Source organism: Camponotus floridanus, unplaced genomic scaffold (assembly GCF_003227725.1).
Source record: "Camponotus floridanus strain SB8 unplaced genomic scaffold, Cflo_v7.5 scaffold179, whole genome shotgun sequence".
Lineage (NCBI taxonomy): Eukaryota > Metazoa > Arthropoda > Insecta > Hymenoptera > Formicidae > Camponotus > Camponotus floridanus.
Window position 1 is genome coordinate 88382 of NW_020229302.1, and position 17009 is coordinate 105390.

A 17009-nucleotide genomic window follows, 5' to 3' on the forward strand; every position below is an offset into this window, starting at 1 on the left:
ATCACGATTATTTCTACAATGTTTCAATGTAATTATTTCAAATGAGAGAGAGAGAGAGAGAGAGAGAGAGAGATTTAATTTAATTTAATTTTAATTATATTTTTCTATATTTCCTCCACAATACATTTTTGTTACTATATATATTTTTTTTTACTATTTTTTATTTTAATAATTTTTCCGTTCAGTTATTCGGCGATAATAATCATGATATGCCGACTCATTAAAGCTCAAGCACAAAAGGCTTGAATCGGATCGAGGACCCCGCGGCATTGTTCTCTCATGGCCTTCGCGATGTTTGCATATGTATGCAACCACAACGTCGTTTCCGTTTATGCGACGCAGGTTATGCGGCTGTCTCTCCTCGTAAGCGTTTAATCGAGGTGATACAGTGTCATCCATCCAGATTCTCTTTCATGGTCATTTAACCCTGCGCCATTTACATTAATAATAATATATGACGTCGTTCCGGGGGTCATGTGTTTTATTGTGGATGTCTTTGATTATTGTGCACTAAAATTGAACATTTAGGGGTACATGTTATGCGATATCGAAAATATACTAGCGCACGTTGAATATATGTTTACAGATTTTTCAACCACGCTGTGAAAAATTAGATACATAAAATATTATTAACACGATAAAACAGTATGCGATATATTTTATTTTTCTCCACAATTTGGAAAAACCAAACATAAAAATTTTAATTATATGTGTATATATATATATATATATATATATATATTTAATTAAATATATATATATATATATATTTAATTAAATATATACAATATTCTTTTGTTTAAATAATCTTATAATCTTTAAATAAAGGTAAAATATATATAAATGTATTATAAAATGAAATGAAAAAAAAGATGATCCTATTTTATTTATATTATAAAATATTTTATCTAGATAATTTTAAGATAATAATGCTTATATATATATATATATATATATATATATATACATATATATATATACATACATACATACATATATATATATATATACATACATACATATACATATACATATACATATACATATACATATACATATACATATACATATACATATACATATATAAAAGAACAATTTAAGATATAAGAACAAATATGCTCTTTTACATTATTTTTCACAAACTTTATTTTCTAAAAACAAAAAACTTTTTTAAGTATGTTATTTAATGTTATTTAATAAGTGATCTTTATCTGAAAGATAAATTTATAACTGAAAAAACATTGATGTAAAAGCATATATTTAAAAATTTTATATATTTACTGCGATATGGATTAAATTCACTTCTAAGTTTTGTCTTAAAAGAATTTGAAGAAGATAACACTTTTTTAAATCTAAGATATATATATATGTTTTTTTTTTAATAATCTGTATAATGATGAAATAAAGCAATTATATCATCTAGATAATTGTCTGTATTTTATAGATTATCTTTTATATAAATAACAAAAAACACGGTGCATATTTCGAGAACTTTTAAGGTGCGATTTACAGAAGATATACATAAATTCATCGTAATTTGGACAAATATTTCATGTAGAAAATTTCAGATCAGTTTCAAATTGATTTTTCCTCCTCTATATGTAATAAATAACATTAATATATTATTTATAAAGAAATATATTATTAACAAATTAATAACTAGATAAAGAAATTAAGGCTCTGTTATGTATTAAAACAATTCTTAATTGAGAATAAGAGCTATTAAGAGTCAAGGCGGATGGTAGTGCGTGAACTTAAAAATGATTAGTAATTCGCGAAAATTAAACCGCGTAATTAAATATATTATTAATTATATAATTATAATATAATAATAAATATAGAATATATTATTTATAAAGAAAGATGTAGAAGTTTTTTCTTTTTTTTATTGTTTCATTATTTTTTATTATTTTTATTATATGAGATGATTTTAGTTACTTCAGTGCCAAGTTTTCGAACTTTAATATTTCTGTGTAATAATGTTTTATAATATGTTTTAATGTAGTGTGTCTGATTGATTGCGGTCAATCTTTATGTGAAATCAAACGGCAATTCTCATGATGTTAATCTTTGAACAATAGAAAAAAATTGATAAGCATTTTATTCTGTAAAAGTGCAACGCCATTGCTAAATAATGAATTAGATCTCTTTTATGCGAGTCTTTGAGTAGCCCTGTAAAAAAGAGTACGATTGCAACATTTATTATAATAGATCACTTGGATAAACACATCCAAGATATGGGAAATAATTTAATGCGCTTCGTGATAAACGCAATTAAAACGATGATATGCATATTTATGCTTGTATTATTTTTTAAATGATCTTTTTTATTAATCCTCTTAAAACATACATTCGTAAACTAATGATTTGCTTTTCATGCTTATTTTAGACTACGTATATTATATTAATAAAATTAAAGAAAATATTTAAAAACAAGATTTAATAAATTTTCTTTTAAGAAGATAAACTCAATTTCGATATTAATAATCAACTCAATAGCAATAGACAATCAATGAAAAGATATTTGTCGACAATCTATCTATTGTATAATCATAAGAATAGATTAATGGATTTAAATTTATTTGAAATTAATGTTTTGAAAAGCTCTGGCGAAATAAGTTATAAGAATATGCAATGAAAAATGAGGATTCCCATCTAAGAAATTAAAAATGACTTTCATGTAACCTTCAAACAACTATCCAAAGTCAAATTAATGTCACCATCAGATGTGCCCCTCCGAACCTTACAAATTTTGTTTGAAATATTTTTTTGATAAAGATTACTTTCTGAGCTATCGAGCTATTAAGAGTTATGTGGACCATTATATATATTTATATACAGGGTGTTCTAAAAAGATATGTCAAAAATTTAAGGAGATATTCCTCACACCTGAAGGATGAAAAAATTTATAGATATAGGCTTATTTAAGGAGTTATGTTACATATGTGTGTGTGTGTGTGTGTGTGTTGTGTGTGTGCAGAGTGTTATAGAGTGACTATATCAGGCATCTTTTTGGAAAAATATACATTTTCGTGAAAAATGTTCCATATAAAAGTTGTAAGGTGTTTTAAAAAATCTATTTACTACACTTATCAATTCGACCTTCGATTGTCAAGATCAGATCAACTTAATTTATATAGAACATCAACGTATTTTTTATTACATATTCTTGTACTTCGAGAAAGGTTTCCAAAACATTATAATAAAGTATCTTTTCATTAAGTTCTTTTCGAGTTATGAGGCTTGAAATAATTTCTTCATTTTACATACAGCGATATTCTAATGAAAACTTAAAAAAATGGGACATCCTACACACACACACATATATATATATAGTTAATAAAAACAGTACATTCTCTCCTTTTCTTCGAGCATTACATTCCAGAAAGTATTTGCAATAATGTCACCCATAAATCTGCATGTGTTATGGTAAGAAAATTGTAATGTAATTGCATGATTAAACATTTATGAACACATAGCATTACTGTTTTAATTTACCGATATGTTTTGATACTTCATTAAATAATATTTTGAAAAAATTATTATACAAAAAATTCCTTCATATATAAAAAATATAATTTTTGATAATAACTATAACCAGATATATATATGTATATGAATTTGATGCTGATTTTCGAATTTGCTTTAGATTTGTTTCTATATTTAAATTAATTTGAGAAGAAATTCAAAGGAATTTAATTTTGTGTTTTGTGTCGCGAAAATAATCCATAGATGTGTATTATTTTTAAAATAAATATAGAGAAGAGTTTCGTATAAATCTATTGACGAAAATAGATTCACCGCTAGTTTAACTTTGCACACATCAACATATTATCAAGAAAGTCAAAGATCTTCTTCGTATTATTCGATAATTTTATTATCAATGATGCTATTGCTTTTATTTAATATACTAAGTATGTATATCAAATTACTTTGGAAATTATGACTTTTTTATTCCACATTTTCTTTTATAATGTCATATATTTTATTTAAATATGTATATATTAGCTATTTTTGTATTTTTTTTTTGTTTTAGTATTCAATCGATAAATTTCAATGATATGAATATTATCGCATGTTTTTATATATGTGAAAAGACTATATTTGTAATAGAATTAATAAAAGATCGGATCCAAAAAGAATGCAAAATGATATATTTAAGTAATTAGATAATAATTTTACGCGAAAAACCGAGAAAACTTGAGACAAAAACTTGACTGACACTTCACTAATGTTATAATTGATAATGACACATAAAATTACGTCATTCAATTACTATTCCTTCTCATCTTCCACATCTTTGTCTTCAATTTTACGATGAACATTTACTCGATACGAATAAAAGGTCCATAATGATATTTATCAGTTTTTAATTACAGGAAAGAAATGTAACGCGTGATAACGAAAACCAATAGAATTACATACGTACATATGTATACGTGATTATATATGCATGCTTTAGATATTCGGATGCGAATACAAAGTCGGGTCGTTATCGTAGACGATGTTGTCAAATGATGAAAATATCATGAATAAGGCGATTACGAAGTAATGTATCATAAAACGTTCAATGTATAATTCGCAACGGAAAGATTATATCACAATTCCGAGTCGGATTTTGACGGATTTTGACGTATCTCGAAAAGTGCGATTCTTTTAGAGCCATTATTACACATCATTACTGCTCATGATCTCCCTCGTGTTTCAGACGTGTTAAATATAGAATCGGGAATCGTAGGAAAGGGCGATAAAAATATTGAATCAGCGGCAGTCGTGGTCGCTTGTTTTCACTATATTTTGTAACATTTTGCACGCATCATGCGCATTTATATATATAATATATAATAATTTATATATATAATATATATAATATATTAATAATGTAATGAATATTTATTCAAAAAATTTCTTTAAAAAATATTTATTTCTTCTAAATAATTTGATTCGGGATTGATATTTTCTTCGGATGAAATTTTTCTTGTAAGAAAAAATATAAAAAGATATTTTTAAAAAGACATTAAAAAATAAGGAAGATTATATATACAACATATATATTTATCTTTTCGCGAGAAAAATTTCATCCACAAAAATATTGATTCCGAATAAAATTATTCAAAGGAGAGAAATATTTTTAAAGAAATTTTAAATAAATATTTATTATGTAACATATTCTAAAATATATATTATGTAAGAAAAAATTTTAAGTTCCGATTTTTATGGTGTTGTTGATGATGAAAAGATAACTAGGCACATATAAGATATAAAATCATTTCCGCATCGTTAATTCGTAATAGATATACCGAATGCGAATTATTGAACATGATCGTCTTATTCTCATTGAATCTCTCTTCGAGAGCATTCGTGATTAAATATTGAATGCTCGGATGCATACCGAGCAAATGAATATCAGTGAAAAAAGAAACATTAACTTAGAATTAATAATTTTGGAACAAAAATTATTTTACACAATACAAAGTTTTATGAAAAATTATCTACAAAATTTTTTTTTAAATTAGTAATTGGCGCTTTTTTCACGTTAGTGATCGTTCGCATTTATTGTTAGTTTATGCTCAGTTAGTTTATGCTCTTAATTCAGACTAATCGTAATTTAAGCCAAGATACTTAATCTTTTCGACGAATTGTTGAGGGATAAATTCTTCTTTTCATTGTCATCAATACTCGCACATAAATTTAATAAAAGTATTAAAATATTAGCGATGTCGTCTGTCGTTGTCATGTCAAAAATAGAAGCCAAAGTGTATTCTATTTTGTCTCGTCTTTTATTTTGTCTCTTTTCTTTGGGTGAAAATACTTAACATCTTACCGTCATTATAAAATAATTTATGTGATAAGATTGGGGAAAAAATTTTTATAATATATATATATATATATATATATATATATATTAATATAAATGTAAATATAATAATTGAAGTTATTATATTTAAATTTATATTAATTTATATAGAAAGTGGCGTTAACAGTTTAATATTAACAGTATAATCAACTTTAATCATTTCGATTTCAAATTTCATAGATATCAGGAACCTTTAAATCTATGTCAAACTCGATTTCTTCACGATTTTCAGAGGATAACTTTAAAATTTTAAATACTTATATAAAATTGATCATTTCTTGTATTAGATAACAAACAATTTTTATTTAAAACACTAATTTATTTTTATCTTTTTAAACGTTACAAGCATTTAAAGTTCAAAATTAGATGATTTGATTAAATTGGGATTGATTAAAAATGATAGTAAATGATAATAGATTAGAAAGATGATGTAAAATGAAATGTAAAAGAAGAGCAAGTGTATCACAGTAACTCGAAATTTTGTCGAGTTAAAAATAATTTTTCTTAAAATATATAAACAAATGTTTACATATAAATGGTCAACATGTTGAACATTAATAAGTTCTTGTTGAGATAAATTCATAATAAATTCTTGAGATATATTGAGATATATTGTTAATAATTATATGAGTCATATATATTCTGTACAATATAGAAAGAGAAATACACAGATGGATCATGCATACAATTGGTACGTATACTCCAGCATCTGTTCCGTTGAAGGTAGAAAGAAATGGTCCAGACAAAAAGTTGAATGGTGTGAGAATATTTATTTTACTATTAATTCATTTTTTTCATAAGTGCAATAAATGCACCCGAAAATTTCAATTTTTCCTTTAATAAAATTATATATTTCCTTGCATACATAGATTCTTCAGAACATTTTATGTATAAAAATATTGAGGTGCTTAAAAAAGAAATATTTAATGAGGCATATGCTTTGAAATTCTGAATGAGATATATTCTTTAATATAAAATATATTTAAAAAGAGGTTCAAGAATTCCATCATTATATAGTAAACATTTTGTTAATCTGTTTTAAAATGTTATTCATTACAGCATCGAGATAATCACTATTTATGTTTAAGGAATTTCAACTTTGGCCTGTATTATTTTTTTCTATCTGTAATGGATCAAGTGCTAAAACTTGTTCCAATTGCACTTGGTCCACTCTTGATATATTGTAAAAAATATAAAATAATTATAATATTTATAATATAATGATTGAAAGATGAATTATGTGATACGAAAATGTGATGCGATTTTTTACTCGTAGACTTTGTAGATTTGTAAACAATAATTTTGTTAATGTGAATAGAAATTAGAGTTTTTTTAGCATAGGTTTAAATTTTATCAATTTGTATATATATATATAATTAAATCATAATTTTATATATATATATATATATATATATATATATATATATATTCACAATTCCAGCGCACACTTTAAATTATCATGCAGTTGTTTAAATTCCATGTAATGTAACCTCTTTTAATCACACTTTAATCACCCTTTAACCACACTTTAAACAATATATGATCATATTGCGATCGCGCGTTGCGATAATATAAATGCTTGTACGAAACAAGAACGAAACGGAATGAATCTGTCAAATCGTTAACACTAATTCGAATTGATTATAGCAATAGTATTTCCCGTAAATTACAAGAATAAAATTAATTAATTTTATAATAACTCGACGAAATCTTTTTTATCACATGAATTCACCTCATTTAATGTTAATTTCATTAACTCTCTAGCTCGTCACGAGCGTTTTCAGCCTTACGTTCCACGCACACTGACCGTCCAGACCGAAGGCACACGAAGTTAAAGTCTACACAATTCAAGCCTCATCCCTTCTCTTCTTTGACGCATCCTCTTCTCAGTTTGTGTCTTCCTCTCTCTGCCAGTTCTGCCTACTCTGGCTGCAGCAATATCTCGAGCTCCCGGACTTCTTTCAGTGAGGATCTTGACCTGTTAACGAACGATCGACAGATTTGTGACCGGATTCCTGAAGATCCTCGCGAGAGATTTACACAACTAATTTTTACTCCTTGAAGCACAAATACGAGAAGTTATGGCATAATGCGCGTTTTTAACTCCCACAGGATTTTCAAAAAATAATTTTTTATATTGTATGATCATTAGGAATATTAAAAATAATCATTAGATGAGAAAAAAAATTCGATCTAAAATTAATTATTAGTCTAGTTCAGTATGATACTTGAACCTTTTTCATGGCTAATAAGTGATTAATAAAATATTTTCGCACATTATATTGCTCTGCTATTAGATGCTATTAATATCATTTTAGATTATAACATGTGGCATCTTCAAGATAAAGATAAATAGCTCATATCAATGAAAAAATTAATTTTTTATTCTTGATACATAGGTAAGCATAAAATAAATAGATGGCTGTACATAGGATTCTATTATACTGTATATAGGATTCTATTAGGATGCCTTTTATATCGCGTCAAGATTGTGATTATTATTGAAGATATGAAGTGATTTTATTATTTTTTATTTTTTATTTTATTATATTTTTTTATATTGTTTTTTGTAGATTTTCTTTATTTTTAAATACATATAACAAGTTTTGTGATATCTAGACTATTCTGGATATAATTATAATGTTATTTTTTACCTTGAAGATGATATGATGTGTAATTTTACTTAAATTATCTTGAAGGTGATATATGATATATAATTTGAAATGATATTAATATGATGACAGAGCAGTATAATGAGTGAAAATATTTTATTAGTTACTTATTAGTCATGAAAAGGGTTCAGGTATTATAATGAAATATTTAATAATTATTAAACTAATAATTAATTAATAATTAATTTTGACCTTATGAATCGAATTTTTTTTATCTAATGGTTATTTTTAACATTCTTAATGATTATACATAAAAAAAAATGTCTTTGAAAATCCTGTGGAGGCCAAAAAACGCATTAAATAACTTCTCCTTTTTATAGTCCGAAATTCTTAAGAGCGATTGGATTTTTTTCGAAGACCTTTGCACTATTGAAGTTCTAAATACGGACTTATGGAAAATTAAGTTAACACTTTGGTTCCAAAAACGTTCTCTCGAGGCTCGTAAGTTCTCACGAACGGCAATCTTCGAATTCATATCGATACTAAAAAGTCTGAATATACAATTAGTTCTAAATACATGTACGCAAAATTTACTTTTCTTAATGTCAGAGATCTTTTGGCAACAATTGTCTTAAGAATGTATTCAGTTTATGTCATTTTGATATTATATATAACGATATTAATAATAATGTTGCAATTTTGTAAAATAGAAATTGAATAAAATAGAGCAATAAAATTGTTTTTGTGAAAAATTCAAAATCGGGATTTGTTGATTTATCTCTTAATCTTTCTTCCGTTTATACTTTCTAAATAATTCTCTCCTTTTCTCTCTTTTTTCCCTCTATATTTTACTTCAATTAAATCTTAGATGTTTTAGTTTTATTATTAATTATTTAGATGTTTTAGTTTTATTATTTATTATTTTTACTTAACCTAGATAATTAATTTTCTATTTTAATAAATGAGCTTAATTATATTATGTTTGAAAAAATTGTCTTGTATTTAATCCTTGCATCTTGAAAGATTAAATTATTATATATTGGGTGTGCATGTACAAGCGAATCTTACTTAAGAAAGCCAGGTTCGCAGATTATATCTTGCCTCGCTAAAGAAAAGAGGAAGAGACTGACTTGAAATGTGCTACAAGAAAATCTACATTTCTTCATCTCCTCGTATACACGAAGAAAAACACGCAACTGTAAATGCGTACAAAATGTAGAAAGATATAAATGTCAAAAAAAAAGATATCGAAACAAATTATGTATTTTATTCTTTTATCACGATTCATGTTTTTTTCCTCCGGCAAATATTCGTCTAATAATTAAAGAAAAACTATGCAATCTGATCGCAGCAAATATTTGGTATTTGATCATATTATGGAAGAATTATTAATTAATCGTAGGTAGACAATTGAGAGGAAAAAATATGCAGGGAAAGTATAATGTAAAAGATTGTTTTTAAATTATTTCTTCGGTATCACTATATTCACTTTTTTTTAACAGAGCTTTGGTGTGAATTTCAATCACGTTCGATCGAATTACAATTCTTTATTCGTGCTCTATATTATTCATTCCACGTGCGTCGTAATGTTGTTTTGCATTCGAGAAAGCTGCGCAAAGCGTCGAGTTGTACATGTGTATGTATAAAATCAATACATTTAAGAAATTAATTCATTAAAACCTATAATCATTTGATAAAGAGAGCAAAGTCAATAATATAAATAACGTCTATATTATTTATAAATAAAATTAACGTTGTATGAAATAACACAGCGATGACACTTTATATTGGAAAAATCCGATAAATAATCGCAGAATAAGCGCAATTATTTGATATTTTTCACAGTGTATTTGTACTTTGTCATGAAATATAGAATGCTAATAATGTCTTAATCTGTTGCGTTAATTTATGTTGATGCATTTTTTATGAGTTGATCGCGCACAAATTTAAATATATGTTTTTCCAAGACTCATTTTATCGTTTATTTTATGATATTATTATCGGTTTTGTATTCAAGTGAGTATCTGATGGTAGAAGAAATAAAAGAATTACTCCAATAATTTTTTTAATATTGATGTGTATTCGTTAATTATTTAAAGTTTTATCGCATCTTAACCTATTTTAATTATGAAATATTATGTTTATTTTTTTTAATTAAAAATTGAAAGAAAATTATGTTTTGTAACTACAAATATTTTAATTAAAAAAATACGTTATATATCTTTCTAGTTTCATATTACTTGCGAAAACTATACGTATTTTTTGCATTTCCTTTATATATTAAAGATTAAAATGATAAATTAATAATTTTATTTTTATTCTGCTTTAAAACAAGTTCTATGTGGCTTGTTATATTCTTCGTAATTTTTCCGTGCAATTTTATCATTACGCTATGTTACAATAATGCTATACATTGATGCATTAAATTAATCGTTATGTAATAGTCTCGTTGTACGCATTTAAAGAAACCAACGTACGGAACTCTCTTTTACTGTATGTTACCGCGAAATAACGCTAATTCAGGTAAACGAGGAAGAGACAATAACTGAGTTCTAATCATAAAACCGTTATAATACTCCACATTTTTCTTGTTTCAAATAATTGGAGCAATTACGCGATTTGTAAGCAGACCTAGAATAAACCACTTGATTGCGAAAGTATCACGCAAGTTATCCTCTGGCGAGAAATATTGTATTGTTCCATGTAATTTGATTTGATGATTTGATCTAATTGTAAGAATTATATAAAAGGAAAAAAAATAGTAAAAAAAATATATTGAATATTTAAATTTAAAAAAAAAGTAAAATAGAAAAAAAGAATAATTTTTTTAAAAATATAATTTTTATATCTCATGAAATTGTAAATATCACAATAATGTAAGACTATAAAATTCCTATGGTTTTTTATCATAATTGATACAGATTTCCATTTTGATGAAAATTTAAAGCATTTATGGAATGACAGATGCGTTATAAATAATTGATCGATGACAAGCATTTAAATTTTTATAATTTATATCGCGCTTTTCAATTTATGTGATTTGTGTATATGTTAGATAATCAATATGCGAAATTTGATTATAATTGAATAATTGTGATATAGTCAAATAAAACATTGAAAGAATCTTTTGAAAAAACGTTTAATAATCGTATTTTTTTGTTTTCTCTTTCTTCAATATGATTTATGCATAAAGATATTCTAATGTAATTCACACACATGCGCGCGCACTTAGCTAAATAAAAATTGATGATAAGATAGCATCACTTTTGAAAATAAGAAATAAAAATGTTTGTAAGGATAAAAATATTAAGGATTTAGAAAAAAAAATTATTATATCAATATTTATTATATCGAATTTATTATATATTTTTAATATCGAATATTGCGTTTGAATTTATTCATGACAATCATTTTTTAATAATTATATAATTTGCAGATTGCTATTATATATTGTCACTTTGAATATCAGCGGAAAATTACAACGTTATAATTATCGTCACGCATATTCTTAACACGACATGTACATATTTTCTCAATTACATAAAGAACAGTGCATAATGTTTTTTATTCTTTCTGCTTTTGATAGAATTAATTTGCAATTGACCAATTTAATTCTAGTTAGTCTCTAAGTCTTCTATCTATGTTATTATGTGATTTATAATCAAAAGTAAATATTAATTTGCAACTTTTTAATGATTATACTATAGAGAATTATTACACATTGGATAGATTATTTATTATGTAAAAAGAAAGAAATTTATTGTAATGTGTATTTTGATCGATTTTTTAGTCAAAATATTAAGCTAATAAGAAATAAAGTAAATAATAGGTTTCGTCTGTCAAAATAACTCGAGTAAGAAATGTGCTAAATATCTCGCATTTTTAAATATTATTTAACATTTCAAATTAACTGATAAAAATTTAAGTAGGAAGTGAGTTAATAAGAACCGAGAGCAATTAAGTGAGCGCAATTAAATTATGTACAAATTTTCTTTAACATTGAACATTTCGGTGGTTCCTTTTTTAGGATCATCTTCAATAAATCCAAATAATAATAAAAAATTCATATATTTCAACTTTCAATTCTTATCATCATCGACTTTTGTCAGACTTTTCACAGTACCGTCTCCTATTGATTTCTGTTGGCCATTAAGAATGACAAAATTCATTCGAAATAATTATAGACATTGATAATTGAAAACTACAGAAAATATAACATCTTAAATAGAAAAGAGTAAAGGTAATGAGAAGACTCACTAATAAAATTCATAAGATAAAATCTCTATAATTTTAGCACACATGGCGAATTATGATAATTGCATATGATTTTGCAAAATTGAAAGATCTTTTGTCGATTTGAATTGATTCATATTCTTTACAAAAAAGACGCATAACTCTTGTCATAGAGCACATATTTACGTATTTCTCGACACAGACACGTTTATGTTATATATAGAGGGAGCAGATTAATTGATCCGTTAAATTCGTTCAAATGCCGACGCGTACGTTTATATGTCAGTTTATTTAACCTGTGTGCATTCGAAATGACAATTTGCAAACGTCATATGATAATAAAACTTCTTCATGCTTTAGAACGCATGTTTGAGAAAATTGAATAAATGTAAAGATAATTGAAAACTTATGAAGTTATATATATATATATATATATATATATATATATATATATATACATAATAAATGTGAAAATATATTTTATAACGCAATGTTTATTTTATACACAACAAGAGGAGATTATATATACAAATCAAATTGATATTTTCATATCGATGCTCTACTTAATAATTAATTTTGTATCTGATTTAAAACACACACACACACATATACAGGGTGTCCCAAAACTCATAATCAATCTTTCAAAGACAGATTTTTGGGATCATTTGGAGACGATTTTTCCTTAGCGAAAATGTCGATGAAGGCCATCATTTTTTGCATGTTCCTGATTTTTGTCATTATATATCTTTGCAATTAAGCCTTAAATTAAAACTCAACCAAAGTAAATTCTATTTAAAATTAATCGAAGAATGTTTTTGTCAATGGTTTTGTCAATATTTTATTTCTACAAAGCTTAGTTTACGAAAATTTATTATTTCCAATCACTTATAATTCGAAAATTATTAGTGCCTCGACATTTTCGTTGAGGAAAAATCGTCTTCAGATGATCCCAGGAATCTTTCTTGGAAAGATTGATTATAAGTTTCGGGACACCTTGTATGTATGTATATATATATATATATATATATATATATATATATATACAGGGTGGAGAAAAAGTATGGAAGCAAACAATTATTTCCGAAACTATTCATCTTCCAAAAAATTCTATGAATACTCATAGACAGTGTATCATATGACAACAGGTACAATTACATGTTATTAGTGGACGCAATTGAACGTCATGATGCGAAATCAGTAAGCAATGTCAATGTGCATACAAATTGTTTGTATCACAATTGTTTCGTAACTGGGAGTGTTTTTAAGGAAATGGGGCTCATATGCAGTGTTTTGTAAACGTTTCGACATCAGCTACAAGAATCTGTAACAAAAACTGACGAGTTCCATTTGAAATTTTTTACGTTATTTGTATGCAGCTCGTAAGGGTCATTTCAAGGTCATGCCGTCTATGCCACATAATACATCTTTTCATACCATAAAAATTATGTCTAAGACATTTTGTCGAAAAATGAATAGTTTCGGAAATAATTGTTTGCTTCCATACTTTTTCCCCACCCTGTATATATATATATATATATATATATATATATATATATACACAGGGTGGGGAAATATATATATATATATATATATATATATACAGGGTGTCCCGAAACTCATAATCAATCTTTATATATCTATATATATTTTATATATCTTTATATATCTTTATATATATATATATATATATATATATATATATATATACAGTTGCGGTCAAAATAATAGTAGTGGCGGGAATAAGTATAAATAAATTATTCAATTTCTTTTTGTTCGACTTTTTGACTAGACATTACTGTTAAATACAGTTATATTGTCAAAACACTCTTGGATCAAGTGATTGTAAACATGATAATTTGCTGTAGTTATTGTCAATTTCTTTATCTTTGGAATGTGGTGATTTTTTGTGCGGTCAAAATAATAGTAATGTTTAACTAATTTTTGTAATAAAAACAAAATCTGATAAATTGCGTGCTTTAAAACTGTTGGAAAATCAGGTACTGAATTTTCTGATTAGTTCTTTAAGACATAATATCGAAATCGGGATAATTTTTTTTACAGAAATGGGACGAGATAAGCATTGCACCCCTGAAAAACGCGACCTTATAAAAAAGTTAATTTTGGAGGTTAAAACCTACGCTGAAATCCAGAATTATATAGGCTCCCCGACAATGATCTGAAATGCTTTAAAATACGAATCAAAATCCAAGATATGTGGACGCAAGCCGGCAATGTCGCCGAAGTTAATCAGACGAGTGATTTGACACTCTAAAAGCAACCCATTTATGCCAGCAACACAAATAAAATAATCTAAATGTACAAGTAAGCCTTGAAACTGTTCGCAGACTGTTTAAGAGAACATAACCTAGCAGCTCCGAGGAAAGGACCTCTTCTTACAAAAAAGCATGTGGTAAAAAGAATAAAATTTGCGAGGAAGCATTTAGATTGGCTAGAAGAGAAATGGAGAAATATTTTGTGGTCGGACGAGAGTAAAATTGTGTTGGATGGTGGAAAGAGGTCTCGACTCTACGTTAGACGGCCGCCTAATACCGAAACAATCCAAAATTCATCATCAAAACGGTAAAACATGGTGGATCCAGTATTATGATTTGGGCGTGTTTTTCTTTTTATGGTGTTGATCCCATATACTCTGTGTGTGTGTGTGTGTGTGTGTGTGTGTGTGTGTGTGTGTGTGCTGTGTGTGTGCTGTGTGTGTGCTGTGTGTGTGCTGTGTGTGTGTGGATCAAAGAAATTATGGATCGACATATTTATGTGAAAATTCTGCAGGAAATTATGCTGCCGTATGCTCGCGAAGAAATGCCACTGATATGAGTGTTCCAGCAGAACAATGACCCGAAGCACACGAGCAAACTCGCTAAAAAGTGGTTTCAAGACAATCAGGTTGAGGTCATGGAGTGGCCCGCACAATCGCCAGATCTCAACCCAATTGAGAATCTGTAGTGTGACGTTAAAAACGCGATTGCTAGTCGCAAGCCAGCTAATAATAATGAACTTTGGACAGTGGTGCAACAATCTTGGAGCTCTATATCTGTAAAAAGGTATCAAGATCTCTCCATGTCAACTCCATGAAGCGTCGATGTGCTGCAGTTATATTCAACAAAGGATATGCAACTAAATATTAATTTGACGTAAAAATATCGAAATTCTGTTTAAGGATTAAATTTAGCAACTAATATTATCTTTTTGTTTCTTCTTTAGCATAAAAGGTCCAATACTACTATTTTTTTGACCATCCACGTTTTGATACTTTGGAACACATTTTAAGTTTTTTCTTATAATATTGAAGTATCAGTTTCAGTTTTTTGATTAAATTGTTGCTGTGTAACATAGTTAGTTAATAAAATAAATAAAAATAAAAATACATTATGGCGTGATAATTTTTTTATTTATATTATTTATTTTATAATATATGCACTACTATTATTTTGACCGCAACTGTATATATATATATATACAGGGTGAGGCATCTAAAACAGGCCAGCTGAATAACTCCGTTGGTAAGCCGAATATAAAAAAATTGTTCAGACAAAAGTTGTATGGTTTCAAGGGGGACATAAGATGGTGTCATTAGTTTGATCTTGAAGAGCCACCTGAAGGACACGCGAAGGTCAGCTCCAACTTTTTAAATGGGACACCCTATATGCTTTTGCATATTCTTGTAGCTCATCTCAAGAGCTTTCCAAAACACTATAATTAAGTTAGTTTTCATTAAGTACTTTCCAAGTTATGAGACTTGAAATCATTTTTTAATTTTACATAAACCGTAAAATATCTTGTAAAATATTCATTTTTCGATTATTTTACCTTAATACTTTTATGTACAAAATAATGAGAAGAATCAATTGGTGTAAAGAAAACTCATAGTTGTTTCGAAAAAAAATATGTAATTTGCAATTAACAATTACATATTTTTTCTTAAAAATAACTATGTCTTTTCTTTACACCAATTGATTCCTCTCATTATTTTGTACATAAAAGTATTAAGGTGAGGTAATCGAAAAATGAATATTTTACAAGATATTTTACGGTTTATGTAAAATTAAGAAACGATTTCAAGCCTCATAACTCGGAAAGTACTTAATGAAAACTAACTTAATTATAGTGTTTTTGGAAAGCTTTCAAGATAAGCTACAATATGTAAATATGTAATAAAAAATAAGTGATTCCATTGAAAAAATTAAGGGTAATCTTCAAGTAACTATTTAAAGTCAAATTAATGACACCATCTTATGTCTCCTTTAAAACCATATAACTTTTGTCTGAAACATTTTTTCGTATCTCGCATA

At 26.5% G+C, this 17009-nt stretch overlaps 1 protein-coding gene and 1 long non-coding RNA gene across 3 annotated transcripts in view; one reads left to right on the forward strand and one right to left on the reverse strand.

Moving 5' to 3' along the window:
* Positions 1-15970, forward strand: part of LOC112637541 — a 35784-nt gene extending 19814 nt beyond the window's left edge. Inside the window, exons 2-3 of the long non-coding RNA XR_003122598.1 lie at positions 14764-15282; positions 15490-15970. This is a non-coding gene — a long non-coding RNA (uncharacterized LOC112637541). The remainder of the gene's footprint in view (positions 1-14763; positions 15283-15489) is intronic.
* Positions 1-17009, reverse strand: part of LOC105256706 (protein I'm not dead yet) — a 32007-nt gene that overhangs the window by 13096 nt on the left and 1902 nt on the right. Inside the window, exon 1 of one of the 2 annotated variants that reach the window (XM_011266869.3) lies at positions 7590-7677. The exons of the other annotated variant lie outside the window; for it this stretch is intronic. The gene's annotated coding sequence lies outside the window, so the exon portion shown is untranslated. Of the gene's footprint in view, positions 1-7589; positions 7678-17009 lie in introns of those variants that run through there. 2 annotated transcript variants of the gene reach the window in all.